The following is a 16,183-nucleotide window of genomic DNA, read 5'->3' on the forward strand; positions in this document are numbered from 1 at the left end:
TGTAGTGTAGACCTAGCCTTAGCACTTGATTGGTAAAATCTAAGCATAGGACTCACAGTCAAATGGATGACTAGTGAACCGCCCCCCCCCCCCCCCTTTGGGGAGGCTAGCCTGCTTCCTCCCACTCCTTCTGCCTGAGGCCCTGCCCTCCACCGGCTGGAGCCCCAAGAATAAACTGAAAAATGTTGGAAGGGGATTTGGGGTTTTCTAACGTCCCTCCTCCGTTTGTATCATTTTTCAAATCAGTGGGAAATGGGGGGGTGGGGGGGGACGACCAAAATTGTCCACTTCACACACTTGTTCAGGTGGGAAGAAAATGTGAAAAAAACCCAATTGCAAAATATGAGAATCAATTACCCCCCCCCCCCCGCCCCCGTTTTTGAAAATGAAAACCAAATGAAACTTGCAGCGGAGGGATGCAGGGGCCGGCTCAGAGCACAGGAGCCAGGGCAGGGTTATTTATCAAGTGACATCAATGGGGTCAGGGCTGGATTCTGATCTCGGTGACTCCACTGCAAATCAATCAATCTCGGTGTCCTTTTGCAATCTACCTACCTGCTGTAAATTCTGTCTATCTATTCCCATAAATCTAGCTATCTAGCTATCTGTCCCCATCCACCCCATCTATCTATCATCTATCTATCTATCTATAAGCAGGCAGAATGAGCTCTACTCTGACATCTGGTGGTGAGTTGTGGAAAAGAACTTCAGGGACTGATCTAGTTTGCATGGGCACACCCACCCTGCTTGCCCAAATGGTCACTTTGGCTGCTGTGGGACCCCCAGTCTCTTTGCTATTGGGGCAGGAGTACTAAAGTGTTGTTATCCTGGTTATGTGAATCAAGGACAGTAGAACTGTACTTGACATTTTATGACGGAGGAACTCGCCCTCAACCAAGTAGTACTCGCTAAGCAAGGGACATGGGTTCCAAAGCCCTGTGAATTGAGAGAGTCTGGGGATAGATGTGTGTCTGTGGGTCTCTTCTAGGGCATGAAACAGAATTTTGATCTCTCTCTATGGTATAATAGCAGAGTTAATTTTGATTCTGTTAGGAGTCTTGTTATGTACTGCAGAGCTGAGATTACTGATTCCTAGGTCTAAGGGTTGGTCCTACTTTGAGCTAGTGGTTCTGAGTGTGCCAGCACTGAGGCTCCCCTACTAACAGCTGAAATCACAGAGAGCTGTGTTAAGTGGAGGGGGAGTCTGAAGACATGTTGGCGAGTGGCTGGTGGAGAGGAGCGGCTAGCAGGACAGCTGGCGGAGAGGAGTGGCTGGCGGTGAACACTGCAGCAGAACCCCATGGAGAGGCGTGGCAATCAGCCATGGACCTGAGCAGTGGAGCATGTAACGTGCCCCCATACCTCCATCCCCTTCCACTCAGGCTGGTAGGTAAACACTGCAGATGAACTTCTGAACTCTGGAACTGCACTGACCAAGGACAGAAACTGCGGGAGGGGTGACTGTTGGGTTGCTGGACTTAAGACCCTGAGGGGAAAAGGACACTTCCAAACTTACTTGGGGGTAGGTCTTTTGCTCATGGTTTGTGTTATGAATCCTGTCTGTGGTGTTTCCCCACACAGTGCCACATTATTTCCCTCCTTTATTAAAAGGCTTTTGCTACACTGAGACTCTGTGCTTGCGAGAGGGTTAGTATTGCCTCTTAGAGGCGCCCGGGGGGTGGTATGTAATTGTCCCAGGTCACTGGGTGGGGACTCGAGCCAGTTTTGCCTTGTGTTATTGAAACGGAACCCCTAGATCCTGAACCCGGCCCTTGTTCCTGCTAATGCTGAAGGGCAGAAGGGTTATCTATCTATCTATCTATCTATCTATCTATCTATCTATCTATCTATCTATCTATCCCCATCTACCCCCCTCTATCTATCTCCACTCCATACATCTATCTATCTATCCCCATCCACCCCATCTATCTAATCTATCTATCTATCCCCATCCACCCCATCTATCTATCTATCTATGTATCTATCCCCATCCTTTGCATACAGAGGTTCCCAGTGCTGAGGGCTGGGACAGAGTCTTGCACGGGGTGGGGTGTGATGGTTCTTCCCCACTATCTGTCACCCCACAGCAGGGGCTCCTGATCTGAATACCCTGCCCCTCATCCCCCTGCCCTGGGGCGTTGGTGCCTGTTGTATTTTTCTAAAACCAAATTAGCCCCACACCCATCTTCCCACCATCCTCCTGATCAGGACAAGGCCCCCCGCTCCGACCTGGACCACCAAACTTGGGCTGATGCCCGCCACAACACCCGCACCCACCACAGCCAGGACACTCCCTCCAATGTACAGGCCCAACCGCACGGCCTTCTCTTTAAAGCGCTGTCCGTAGGCCGTTAGGAACTTGGACGTCTTCCCGGCCAGCCCCTGCTCCAGCACCTTCAGGGCAGCCTGTTTCTGGGGGTCCTCGCCCCACAGCTGCCCCGGCAATGCTTCAGCAGCTCCCTGCGTTTCCCCTCCAGCCGTCTCTTCATCTCCTCAGGCTTCACCCTCAGGCAGCAGTTTATACTCTGGTGGCCACGGTCCTGCCCGAAGCGGGGAGAGATGGGCCATTAGGGATGGGTATTAGTGTTACCCAGCCACAGGGGGTGCCGCTGACTCATACACCCGCAGCCCCCTGCTATCCCAGCCCTGCTCCCCCGAGCTCTGCCGGTGCCCCTCACTCCCGACTCCCAGCCCCTCTGCGCTCACCAGCTCCTGCACAAATTGTTCCGATTCTCTCCTGGCGGCTTCTACTGCTTTGCTGTTTTTCTCCTTTCTCATCGCTGCAAATGCTTCAGCCATCTGTGGGGGGAGAGGGGACAGGGTGGGGGTTGGGATGGGACCATCTCTGAACTAGGAGCCCCCCTCACCACCTTCTCCCCCCATTCTTCCAGGACCCTGCTCCCCGCTTTCACCTCTCCACTGGCCCCCGACCCCCCACATTCCCTCAGAGCCAGGAGGCAGCCCCCCAATGACTCCACAGCTATGGCCACGTTGCTGCCACCCTAGTAGAGAGGGCCAGTTCTCTGGTGCAGCTCCCTGAGGGTCCCTTTACTTCTTGGGAGCTGGGGGTCCCCGATCAGGACAGTTGGGGCAGCTGTTGTGGCAACAGAGAGCGCAGGAGAAGGGTCACACTGGGGCTGGGAGCACAGAGAGGAGACCAGAGCTGGAGGCTGCCGTCGAACCCAGCCACCGACATCGAGATCCTGGGCATGACGTGAGTGTGGAGGTAGAATAATGGGACCAGGGACTGGCTGTTTGTTCGGGGTTTGACCAGCACCTGGCACAATGGGGTTCTGGTCTAGGAAGGGGGGGTCTGAGGTGCTCTGGCAATAGAGACAATGAATAATAAGAATCAGGTGGGGGTGATGGGAGTGGGGGGTGGAACCAGCATTGGGTTGATGGGAAACGAGGACTCACCTGGATTGGGGGCAGACTGCAGGTCTCTCCGACCTCCTTCGCAACATGAACGAACATCTGCGATGCAGCGAGAGAGAGACAAGGAATTTTTTTCCATCTTGAACAAAAGATCCCCCCACAGGTAACTCAAGGTGATCCATCAAGATTGTTGGTGCAAAATAAACCCGTGACATAAAGATCATTGAAACTAATTAAAACCCAAACAACGTTAAGTGAAAACTGATAATTGAAGAGAGAAAATTGATGAAATGAGAGAAAAACATAGTTTCAAATGCTGATAACTCAACACTAGTAATCACAGATTATTAGTTATTCTAATCACTAGTTATTATAAAAGCAATAACTAAACCCAGAAATGCCAATTGGTGATTCTAGAAAAGCAGTCATTGAAGACACAGAAAGCCAATCATGGAACTCAGCAAACCAATAACTGGAGTCAGAAAAGAAATAATCAAAGGCAGAAAACTAGTCATTGAAATCAGAAAACAAGTTACTGAAACCAGAAAAGCAGTGAAAGAAATCAATCAATGAACTAATCATTAATATCTGAAAACCAATGGTCAAAAACAGGAAACCACTAATCATAGTCATCAAAGCTAGAAAACCAGTAATCAAAGGAAGATATTGGGAAACAGAGTCTGAAAATCAACAATAATAAAAAATAGCATTTGAAGTCAAGAAAACCAATAGTCAAAGAGTCTAAACCAGAAATAGAAGTCAGAAAACCAGATCTAGAAGCCAAGAAAACCAAAAGTCAAAGACAGAAAACCAGGAATCAATATCAGAATACCAATTACTGAATGCAGAAGCCCTCAGTAATCAACGCCAGAAAAGTACTAATTGAAATCAGAAAACCAACAGCCAAAACAGAAAACCAGTAATTGAAGTATGAAAACCAGATCAAGGTCACAAAACCTAGTCAAAATTAGACAATGAATAGTCAAAGGCAGAAAACCAATAGTGAAAAGGAGCAATAAGTGAATAGCAGAACTGAAAAAAAAATATTTAAACACCCTAAATTTATAAAGAAAACGAAAAGCTGATAATCAGTAGAGAGACCATAATAAGTGAAGCTGAAAAAACATACAGTGAAATCTTGTAATTAATACACAAGAGCAGAAAACCAATAACGAACAGCCCTGAAATGAAGAACAAAATCTGATATGGTAGATATGTAAAGTGATAATTAGAGCCACAAAACTGACAAGCCTGGACCAAAACACGATAAACAAGAACTGAAAACCAAAGACGGAAAACTGAAGATTGAAACCTGAGAAACAATGATAGCTCCCTAAAACTGTGAAGAGAGACACCCAAGATATACTAAAATTTGGCTGTTCTTTGAAAATGGAAATTTTCATGAAAAGATTCTGATTTTGTGAGTTTTCCATTTTTCAGCAAAACTTTTATTTTCCATTTCTTCCATTGTCACTATGAAATAATCTGACAGCTAATGGTGGGTACTAAATAACCAACAGCTGGCAGCCAATAGTGACTAACAAGTAACCAATAATTGGCAGCTATTAATGAAGATAAAATTACCAATTATAGAAGTTAATTGGCCAAGTGAAGTAAAAGGCTAACACACAACTCAATGGCATTTCTCTTTGTCTGTCTGTATCGTGATAACTTTTTGAGACCACATATGATCAATTCTGAAATTTCAGGGGACGCGCTAGACATCAATGAGAAGAACCCCAGTGATTCGGGAGGAAATCGGAAAACTGAAAAAGTCCAGTTTCCATTTAGATCTGGTGACTAGCATCAGCAGCCAATGAGCCAACCACTCTGTTGAACGGAGGTAGCAGGATCTTCTGGGTGCTGAGCTGGGAGAATGGAGGTGACACAGAGCCTCTAGCGTGGGGGGATGGAGAATGGGAGCACATAGACCCCTGGCATGTGGGGAGGGGCAAACAGAGGTAGGGCTGGGGGATGGGACATTGGGTCAGGGTTAGAGTTGGTTGGGTAGATTCCAATGGAACATTTTCCCCATCACAAACACTTCCCTAACGCAGAGCATCATGGTTTGCCCCAGGCTGGTTCCTGCCAATCCAGGCTGAGTGTCTGGGCGCAGGGCAGGTGGAGGTGTCTCCTGCCCCATACTCAGCAAATGCAGAGTGCAGGGCTGGGCGGCACGGGTCTACTGGGGCGTCGCTTCAAGAGGGCCGAGGTACGGTTGGGCAGGCGTTTCCCTTAACTCTGCAGGCCCTGGTTTGGCTGAGCACGACACTCTGGATGGGCACATGCGGCCCCCCACCAGAAAGCCCTGCTGGAACTGGTCAGTCTTGAGAAATGCTGATTTATTGGGGGGAAGAGGGGGAGCTCTATCTGGCCCTTGCTCCACCCGCCCCAGCTTTGGGTCACCAAACCCACTGGGCGCCACCACGAGGCTCCCGACCCTCCCGGCAACCTGAGTCCGCAGGCGCATTGCAGATCATTTAGGGGAGTCGACCAGGACACAGAAATCTCTTCTCCACCTGTAATGACCAACCACCCAGAGCTACAGGGCTAATGAATAAGAGCCGCCAGATAATGGTAATTAACCGTGAATACGACAATTGCAAATATTTAATAAATACTCATCACCTGGTACTGTTTAGATTCTCTGCATCTGAAGCCCGGCCTAGCGGGAGATCTCTGAGACTTTCTAACCATCAATAACAGCCCCAAAGCCTATAGACTTCCCCCTCTCCAATCCTAACAGCGCCTGGACTCCTTGGCCCTTCCCAGCAGGGCCAAGGCTGAGAGGTCAGTGTCAGTAGAGCCGTGTGTATCCCCTGCCCCACCCACCTCCAGATAATCTGTCTCCGTCCGCGTAAATGTGCTGGAAATGTTAAAAATCTAGAAAATAATCAAAGGAAAAGGTGAGCGCCCCCTGCCGAGCCCCACATCTCACCCCAGCATGGCCCCCCTGCCATGCCCACTTCCACACCCTGCTCCCCGGCACCCCCTGCTGGGCCTCCTACCATTCCCTGAATCACAGTGCCCCCTGCAAACCCCCCACCTGCTCCCCACTGCACGGTGCCCCCTCCCGAGTCCCCCCCACTCCCTGCTCCCCCAGCACCCCCTGCTGAGCCCCCGCCCACTCCCTGCTCCCCAGCACCCCCTACTGAGCCCCCGCCCACTCCCTGCTCCCCAGCACCCCCCGCTGAGCCCCCGCCTACTCCCTGTTCCACAGCACCCCCTACTGAGCCCCCGCCCACTCCCTGCTCCCCCTCACCCGCTACTGAGCCCCCGCCCACTCCCTGCTCCCCCGGCACCCCCTACTGAGCCCCCCGCCCACTCCCTGTTCCCCCGGCATCCCCTACTGAGCCCCCGCCCACTCCCTGTTCCCCCGGCACCCCCTACTGAGCCCCCGCCCACTCCCTGTTCCCCAGCACCCCCTACTGAGCCCCCGCCCACTCCCTGCTCCCCGGCACCTGCTACTGAGCCCCCCGCCCACTCCCTGCTCCCCGGCACCCCCTGCTGAGCCCCCACCCACTCCCTGCTCCCCGGCACCCCCTACTGAGCCCCCCGCCCACTCCCTGCTCCCCGGCACCCCCTACTGAGCCCCCCACCCCCTCCCTATCCCCCCAGCACCCCCTACAGAGCCCCTGCCCACTCCCTACTCCCCAGCACCCCCTACTGAGCCCCCGCCTACTCCCTACTCCCCAGCACCCCCTACTGAGACCCCCACCCCCTCCCTATCCCCCGAGCACTCCCTACAGAGCCCCTGCCCACTCCCTGCTCCCCAGCGCCCCCTGCTGAGCCCCCACCCACTCCCTGCTCCCCAGCACCCCCTATTGAGCCCCCCACCCACTCCCTGCTCCCCAGCACCCCCTACTGAGCCCCCACCCACTCCCTGCTCCCCAGCACCCCCCGCTGAGCCCCCCCTACTCCCTGTTCCCCAGCACCCCCTACTGAGCCCCCGCCTACTCCCTGTTCCCCAGCACCCCCTACTGAGCCCCCGCCCACTCCCTGCTCCCCAGCACCCCCTATTGAGCCCCCCACCCACTCCCTGCTCCCCAGCACCCCCTACTGAGCCCCCGCCTACTCCCTGTTCCCCAGCACCCCCTACTGAGCCCTCTGCCCACTCCCTGCTCCCCAGCACCCCCTGCCGAGCCCCCCGCCCGCTCCCTGCTCCCCAGCACCCCCTACTGAGCCCCCGCCCACTCCCTGCTCCCCAGCACCCCCTACTGAGCCCTCTGCCCACTCCCTGCTCCCCAGCACCCCCTACTGAGCCCCCCCACTCCCTGCTCCCCAGCACCCCCTACTGAGCCCTCTGCCCGCTCCCTGCTCCCCAGCACACCCTACTGAGCCCCCCCCACTCCCTGCTCCCCAGCACCCCCTACTGAGCCCTCTGCCCGCTCCCTGCTCCCCCAGCACCCCCTACTGAGCCCCCCCCGACTCCCTGCTCCCCAGCACCCCCTACTGAGCCCCCCCTCTCCCGGCTACACTGCGCCCCCACCAAGTAGGAGCTGAGCAATATGCTGAACACGGAGAGCTTGATGCTGGTCTCCATGCGGCGCTGCAGGTCCAGGGAGCCCTCGGTGTCCACCAGGAACACGGCCACCTGCAGGGACAGACACACGGACAGATCCACCGGCCACAGCGACGGGCGCCCAGTGCTGACGCCACCCTCACCCCTGCCCAGCCCTGGCACCTCTGCTGCCCGGTTCCCTGGGATCAAACTGTGAACAGCCCCCCTACCCCACCCCAGTGTGTCTGTAGGGAGCCCCAGGGCCGGGACTCTGCCCCCCCCCAGCTTCCCCCATTCCCCCCTCCAGCCTCCCTGCTCCGCACAGGATCCTGTCCCCCACTTCCCTCATTCCCCTTCCCTACTGCCCCATCCCCCATCCACCAGCCTGCCCCCCTGCCCCACTCACCTTCCTCCCCTGGCCCTGGACCCAGAGGGGCTGGCCCCACATCCACACCCCCTTCGTGACGGTCGCCGTCCCGGCGCCACATTCAAACCCCCCCAGGGCCACGTGCTCTTGGTTCTGTAGGGGGGCAACCAAAGACAGGGGATGTGGGAATGCGGTTTGGGGGGTTTGGGGTGCTCAGGGTGCAGGGGATGGGTGGGGACCTGTGGGGCAAGGGGAGAGGCCATGGCTGAGGAGGGCGCGGTCTCGGCAGCTGTGGTCAGGGCCTGGCACAGGGAGAGGATGGACACTGGCTGGGGGCTGGGGGGACCTTTGGTATAGGGGGTGCGGGCTGCAGTGAAGCAGGCAGGGGACTCGCTGGGTCAGGTGGAGCATGCGGTGAACGGGGCGGGGCCCTGGCTACGTAGGGTTGGGCCTGTGGTGCTGGGGACGTGGCCTGTGTAGGGTTGCCAACTTTCTAATGGCTGGAAACCAAAACCCTTTCCCCGCCCCGTGCCCTGCCTCTTCCCCCAAGGCCCCACCCCCTACCCCACCTCTTCCCCCAAGGCCCCGCCCCCTACCCCACCTCTTCCCCCAAGGCCCCGCCCCCTGCTCACACCTCTCCCCCACTCCTTCCGTCTCGCTCGCTCTCCGCACACACTCCCCCCTCTCCTGGGACTCACCGGCTGCCGCTGGGAGGAGCTGATGGGGCACAGCAGTATACAGCAGGGGTTGGTCCCTGGCACAAGGGGGCAGGGAGGGGTTGGTCCCCATACCGAGGGCCCAGGGCGGGGGCAGTCGGGGCACAGTGGGACAGAAGGAGGGGTGGGCAGGATCCCTTCCCCCCGGGCGGTGGCACCTTCTTCTTGGAGCCTGGTCCAGAAGCCAGCCACTGCTCTGTCAGGCTTCAGCAGCTGAGCAGAGAGCAGCTCCTCCATGTGGCTCCAGCTGCCCCCCAGTGGCAGAGGCCGGTTACTGTGACCAACCGGACTTTTGGTGTCCGGTCAGCTGTGCTGACTGGATGCTGCCAGGTTCCCTTTTCGACTGAAAACTGGACACCTGGCAACATAGGCCTGTGGTGAGGGAGCAGAGGCCCTTCCTGCGGAGGGCAAGCCTTATCTGGGGTGGGCGGGGTCTGTGGTTCAGGGGGCAGGGCCTTATCTGGGGTGGGCGGGGTCTGTGGTTCAGGGGGCAGGGCCTTATCTGGGGTGGGCGGGGTCTGTGGTTCAGGGGGCAGGGCCTTATCTGGGGTGGGCGGGGTCTGTGGTTCAGGGGGCAGGGCCTTATCTGGGGTGGACAGGGTCTGTGGTTCAGGGGGCAGGGCCTTATCTGCGGTGGGCGGGTTCTGTGGTTCAAGGGGCGGAGCCTTAGCTGGGGATCCCGTCCCCACTCACCTGGCGCTGGAGCCGGCGCAGCAGGCAGTTCATCAGGAAGGATTTGCCCCGGCGTTGCTCCCCGATGATGGACACCAGGCAGACGGGGGCGTCCCCCACCCCACGCTGCTCCAGGCAGCGGCTCAGGGCCTCCTCGTCCAGGATCAGGCCCCCTTCTTCGTCCAGACGCACCAGCTGCACCGGCGCCCCGGCTCCGGCTGAGCCCCCGGCCCCTGCTGCTGGGAGAGAGCAGGGTCAGAGCTGGGACCCCACCCCTGAGCCAACTAGGCCCCTTCCCCTCAGATCAGATCCTCTTGAGCCGTTTCCACCCCCCGTGAGCCAGCCAGTCCCCTGCCCCCCAAATCAGAGGTTGCACCCCCTAGGGAGGAAAGGCCCCGTGTCCCATTCCCCACCCCCTGATCCAGCCAGTCCCCGCCCTGGGGCCTGTGAGAGCCTGCTCCCCTTTCCCCTGATTCAGCCTGTCTGGTCTAACTGGCTCCATCTCTTCCCGCAGGGGTGCTGTGATTTTCTCCCCCAGGGCTCTCAGCCTCGTATCCGGGATCATCCTGTCCCTGGAGCAGGGAGCCCGGCACTCAGGGCAGCTGGGTCCCCAGGCCGAGATCCCGCGCCAGTGAGCCACGAGGCAGCCCTGGCAGAAGTTGTGGCCGCACTTGATCGAAATGGGATCATCCAAGACATCCAGGCAGATGGAGCAGGTGATGTCCTCCCGGAGTCGCTGCATCTCTCCAGACCCGCTGAGTGGGGGGAACCTACTGGGTCAGGACCTGGCACCCGGAGCAGAAGGGCTCTGCTGCAGGATGGCTGATCTGTAGCCCAGGTGTGCCCCTTCCTGGCAGCAGGAGTCTGGGGAGGAGCGGGAGAACATGGGAATATTTCTGTGAACAAGCTGCGTGACTCAGTTTACCTGCCCACTCTGTGTTCCTGTCCCCCGGGCAGCACCAGAGCGAGAACACGGATTCCAAGAAGTCATGGCAGAGATTGGTAGATTCCCAGGCCAGGAGGGACCAAGGCTGAGCTCCTGGATAACAGGCCAGAGAACTGCCCCCAGTTAATTCCTGTTTGAACGAGAGCAGATCTCTTAGGCCTGGTCTACACTAGGAGTTTATATCGAATTTAGCGCCGTTACATCGAATTAACCCTGCACCCGTCCACACCACGAAGCTATTTAGTTCGACATAGAGCTCCTTTAAATTCGACTTCTGTACTCCTCGAAAACGAGAGGAGTAGCGCTAAATTCGAAATGGCAATATCGAATTAGGCTAGGTGTGGATGGAAATCGACGGTAATAGCTCCGGGAGCTATCCCACAGTGCACCACTCTGTTGACGCTCTGGACAGCACTTCGAGCTCGGATGCTCTGACCAGCCACACAGGAAAAGCCCCGGGAAAATTTGAATTCCTTTTCCTGTCTGGGCAGTTTGAATCTCATTTTCTGTTTGGACAGCGTGGAGAGCTCAGCAGCACTGGCAACGATGCAGAGCTCTCCAGCAGAGATGGCCGTGCAATCTAATAGAAAGAGGGCCCCAGAATGGACTGATCGGGAAGTCTTGGATCTCATCGCTGTGTGGGGCGATGAGTCCGTGCTTTCAGAGCTGCGCTCCAAAAGAAGGAATGCAAAGATCTACGAGAAGATCTCTAAAGCCATGGCAGAGAGAGGATACAGCCGGGATGCAACGCAGTGCCGCGTGAAAATCAAGGAGCTGAGACAAGGCTACCAAAAAACCAAAGAGGCAAACCGACGCTCCGGATCCCAGCCCCACACATCCCGTTTCTACGAGGCACTGCATTCCATCCTAGGTGCGGCCGCCACCACTACCCCACCACTGACCGTGGACTCCGAGGATGGGATATTGTCCACGGCCGGTTCCTCGTCGGAAATGTTAGGTGACGGGGAAGATGAGGAAGGAGATGAGGAGGACGAGGCAGTCGACAGCGCTTGCACCGCTGATTTCCCCGACAGCCAGGAGCTCTTCATCACCCTTACCGAGATCCCCTACCAACCGTCCACAGCCGTTACCCCGGACACCGAATCAGGGGAAGGATCAAGCAGTGAGTGCTTTAAACATCTAAACATTTAATTTTAACAGAACTGGAATATTTATATTGTTAAGAATGGGCTTTTCATTCACTCATTTAAACATAGAAACTTTTATTTATAACAAAACAGGAATATTAACTCTATTAGCAATTTGGTGTTCATGATTTAGTTGGCTTAGTCAACTATTTAGTCCTAACTATGTTTAAAAAATCAAATAATGTCCGGATATTCATGATTAGGCCACCACAGGACGCTCCACTCTGTAGTCCCTTATGCTGCACTTAAAGGAAAAGACGGTCAATGTGCCCGGGAATGGACAGACAGTCCTCCTGGGATAGCTCGGCATAGCTCTCTTGGAGGTACCGCTCAAGCATGCGCATCAGGTTCCGCGGCAGGGCGATCTTGTTCGGTCCACCATGGTAACACACGTTCCCACGCCATGAGTCCATTAGGTAGTCCGGGATCATGGCACGGCACAGCATGGCGGCATACGGCCCTGGCCTCTGCATGGTCTCCCGAAGCATCCTTCCCCTCTCGGTCTCCGAGATCCTCATCAGAGTAATATCACACATGACGCCCTGCTTTAAATTAGGGAGGGGAATGTTAGTATTGGGACTGCTTTGCAGCCACGCGGTGGAGGCGGCAGAGGGGCAGCATACAGGGAGCTTTCCCGGGGACAGCCGCGAGGTGGTGGGACAGGGGCAGAGCTCATGCTTCCCTGATTGCTGCCAGCAGAGAGTGTCCTTGCATTCAGTGCGAAAGGAACCCAGTGCTACTATTACATTTTTAAGCTGCCACAAGTCTACGGCTTACCATGCTTTCCTGCAACAGAAGTAGAGGTGTCCTGCCACGCTTCTCTGATCACAACTGCAGGACCCCAGGCACTGAAGGCGAGGGCCGAAAATTCGACCTTGTCCTGAGTGCGCATGTGAAAGGTGCAGTGCATGGTGTTGTTCACAGAGAAAGACTATGTTCTTTGTTAGCAACTTCATTTATCTGTCTCAGGAATTCACTCCCTTTTTCCCATTGCCACAGACACATCTGCGACTGTCTCCCAACCCAGCCTGGCATCACACTCCCAGAGGCTAGCGCAGATTAGGAGAAGGAAGAGGAAGACGCGGGAAGACATGTTTTATGAACTTATGGACTGCTCACGAGATCAGGCAGCCCAGACGACACAGTGGAGGGAGAACTTGTCACAAATGCACAGAGCAGTCATGGAACGGGAGGAGAGGTGGCGCCAGGAGGACCAGCAGGCTACTCAAACCCTGCTTGGACTAATGAGGGAGCAAACGGAGACGCTCCGGCGCCTAGTGGATGTTCTGCAAGACCGGAGGCAGGAGGACAGAGCCCTGCTGCTGTCTATCTCTAACCGCCCTCCCCCGCCACCAAGTCCCACACCCCCCTCACCAAAAGTCCAAAGAAGGAGGGGCGGCAAGGGCCGTTAAAACTTTCAGTCGGCCCCTGCACACTGCTGCAGCACTGGAAGGCTCTCGTTCCACAAAGTTTGAAAAGTCCTTTCCTACCCATCTCACACTGGCCCACGTCCAAGTTTCCTCCCCCCCCTTTTCATGTGCGGTTCATAATAAAACATCTGTTTCTGTTAAGTACTGTTTCCGAGAGTGTCTTTTAGAGGGGATTCTGTCTGAAGGGGGGAAGGGGTTTGTTACTTGGACAGGACAGTCACCTGTAGCAGGCTACAGAGGCGGGGGCAGGTCCAGCATCAGGACACATACACAGTGCAGTCACCAGTTACCCTGGTCAGTCTGGGAGGCGGTTTTCATGTTCTGGGGTGTGAGGGGGTTGATCTCTGACTTTGTGGCGGGGGAGGGCAGTTAGAGATCTTATGCCGCGGTCCTTATCCTGGATCACAGAGCCACGCAGCAGGGGGTCTGTTACCCTCCGCCCCCTGCCAGAAAGTCACTTGGCCGACACATACACGCAGTCCCGCCCATGACTGCTGGCAGGCTGCGTTGAAACAACCAATCCAGCACTGCGGAGCCTGTCATTCCCGGAGTTTAGAAGCATCATTTGTATCAGAACACTAAACCCGCCCCCCGCCACAGTCTGCGTCCCCGGTTTAAAACATTCCGGCGAAAACAGTAAGAAAGAGAACTTTGTTCATTAACAAAACGGAACAGATTTTATTTGTTGGGAAGATGGGGAAGGGGGTATGTAACTTGGAAGGATAGTCAACAGTAACTGGGTAAAGAAACGGGGGCAGGTTCAGCATCTGTGTCCACAAAGTAAACAGTCACTGGAGACCCTGCTCAGTCAGGAACCTGGCTTTCAAAGCCTCCCTGATGCACAGCGCGTCCCGCTGGGATCTTCTAATCGCCCGGCTGACTGGCTGGGCGTAATCAGAAGCCAGGCTATTTGCCTCAACCTCCCACCCCGCCATAAAGGTCTCCCCCTTGCTCTCACACAAATTGTGGAGCACACAGCAAGCAGCTATCACAATGGGGATATTGGTCTCGCTGAGATCACAGCGAGTGAGTAGGCTTCTCCATCTCCCCTTGAGACGGCCAAAAGCACACTCCACCACCATTCTGCACTTGCTGAGCCGGTAGTTGAATAGTTCTTTCCGAGTCCAGTGCGCCAGTGTAGGGCTTCATGAGCCAGGGCATTAGCGGGTATGCAGGGTCCCCGAGGATGACTGTAGGCATCTCCACATCCCCAACAGTTACTTTGTGGTCCGGGAAGTAAAGACCTTCCTGCAGCCGTCTAAACAGACCAGAGTTCCTGAAAACCCGAGCGTCATGCACCTTGCCAGGCCATCCAACGTTGATATTAGTAAAACGTCCCCGATGGTCTACCAGTGCTTGCAGCACCATGGAAAAGTAGCACTTCCGGTTGATGTACTGGCTGGCCTGGTGGTCCGGTCCCAGGATAGGGATGTGAGTCCCATCTATAGCCCCACCGCAGTTTGGGAATCCCATCTCGGCAAAGCCATCTATGATGAGCTCCACGTTTCCCAGGGTCACTACCTTAGATAGCAGTAGCTTGACGATTGCCTTGGCTACTAGCATGACAGCAACCCCCACGGTAGACTTGCCCACACCAAAGTGGTTAGCGACGGACCGGTAGCTGTCTGGCGTTGCGAGCTTCCAGAGGGCTATGGCCACTCGCTTCTGGACAGTCAGGGCTGCCCGCATCCGGGTGTCCTTTCGCTTCAGGGCAGGGGACAGCAACTCACACAGTTCGAGGAAAGTCCCCTTCCGCATGCGAAAGTTGCGCAGCCACTGGGATTCATCCCAGACCTGCAGCACTATGCGGTCCCACCACTCCGTGCTTGTTTCACGGGCCCAGAATCGCCGTTCAACAGTATCCACAAGACCCAGTGACAGCGAGATGTCCTGGGCGCTGGGTCTCATGTTCTCTGAGAGGTCGGAGCTAGTGTCCGACTTCATGCCGTCACGGTGGTGCCGTAGCCTCCTCTCATGATTTATCTGCAGCTGCCTCTGGTAATGGTGGATGAGAAGCTGCGAGGCGTTGAGAACTGCCACAACTGCAGCGATGGTCGCAGCGGGATCCATGCTCGCACTGCTGTGGCGTCCGCGCTGTCAGTAATCAGAAAAGCGCGCGAACTGATTTCCCGCCGGCGCTTTCAGGGAGGGAGGGAGGGCGGTAGTGACGGACGGATGACGACAGGCGCCCAAAAGCACCCTCGACACATTTTTTTACCCAGAAGGCATTTGGGGCTCGACCCAGAATTCCAATGGGCAGCGGGGACTGCGGGAACTGTGGGATAGCTGCCCACAGTGCACCGCTTCCAATGTCGACGCTTGTCCCGTTAGTGTGGACTCACAAAGTCTCACAAAGTCGAATTACTGTCCTTAGTGTGGACACACACGTTCGACTTTGTAATATCGATTCCACATAGTCCAATTAACTAAAATCGAAGTACTCTCGTAGTGTAGACAAGGCCTTAGAAACACATGCCACCACACTCCTTGGTACATTGTTCCCATGGTTAATTCCCCTCCCTGGTAAATACGGACATCTTCTTTCCAGGCTGAATGTGTCCAGCTTCAACTTCCAGCCAATGGATCATGTTACAGCTTTCTCTGCTAGCCTGAAGAGACCATTATTAAATATTTGATCCCCGTGTAGGTGCTTCTAGACTGGAGTCAAGTCACCCCGGGAGGTGGGAGCTTCTCTTTGCAAAGCTAAATAGCTTGAGCTCCTGGGGTCTATCACTCCAGGCCCCGTTTTGTAATCCTTTAACCATTCGCGTGGCCCCCCTCTCCAATATATTCACATCCTTCTTGAACTGCACCGGAACTGGACACAGGACCCCAGCAGCGGTCGCACCAGCGCCAAATCCAGAGGTAAACTGACCTCTCTGCTTCTACGCGCGATTCCCCTGTTTGGGCATCCTTAGCTCCTTTGGCCACACTGTCGCACGGGAGCTCACGTCCAGCTACTTATCCCCCATGGGCCCCTGCACGCTGTCAGCGTCTCTGCGTCCCTGGAGAGCCCCCTCCCCCCGCC

The 16,183-nt window shown here is 55.6% G+C and overlaps 1 pseudogene; it reads right to left on the reverse strand.

Moving 5' to 3' along the window:
* LOC135877813 (uncharacterized) overlaps nt 1-16,183 on the reverse strand; it is a 185,783-nt pseudogene that overhangs the window by 51,500 nt on the left and 118,100 nt on the right.

The sequence above is a fragment of the Emys orbicularis genome, chromosome 4, assembly GCF_028017835.1.
Source record: "Emys orbicularis isolate rEmyOrb1 chromosome 4, rEmyOrb1.hap1, whole genome shotgun sequence".
In the NCBI taxonomy this organism is placed as follows: domain Eukaryota; kingdom Metazoa; phylum Chordata; order Testudines; family Emydidae; genus Emys; species Emys orbicularis.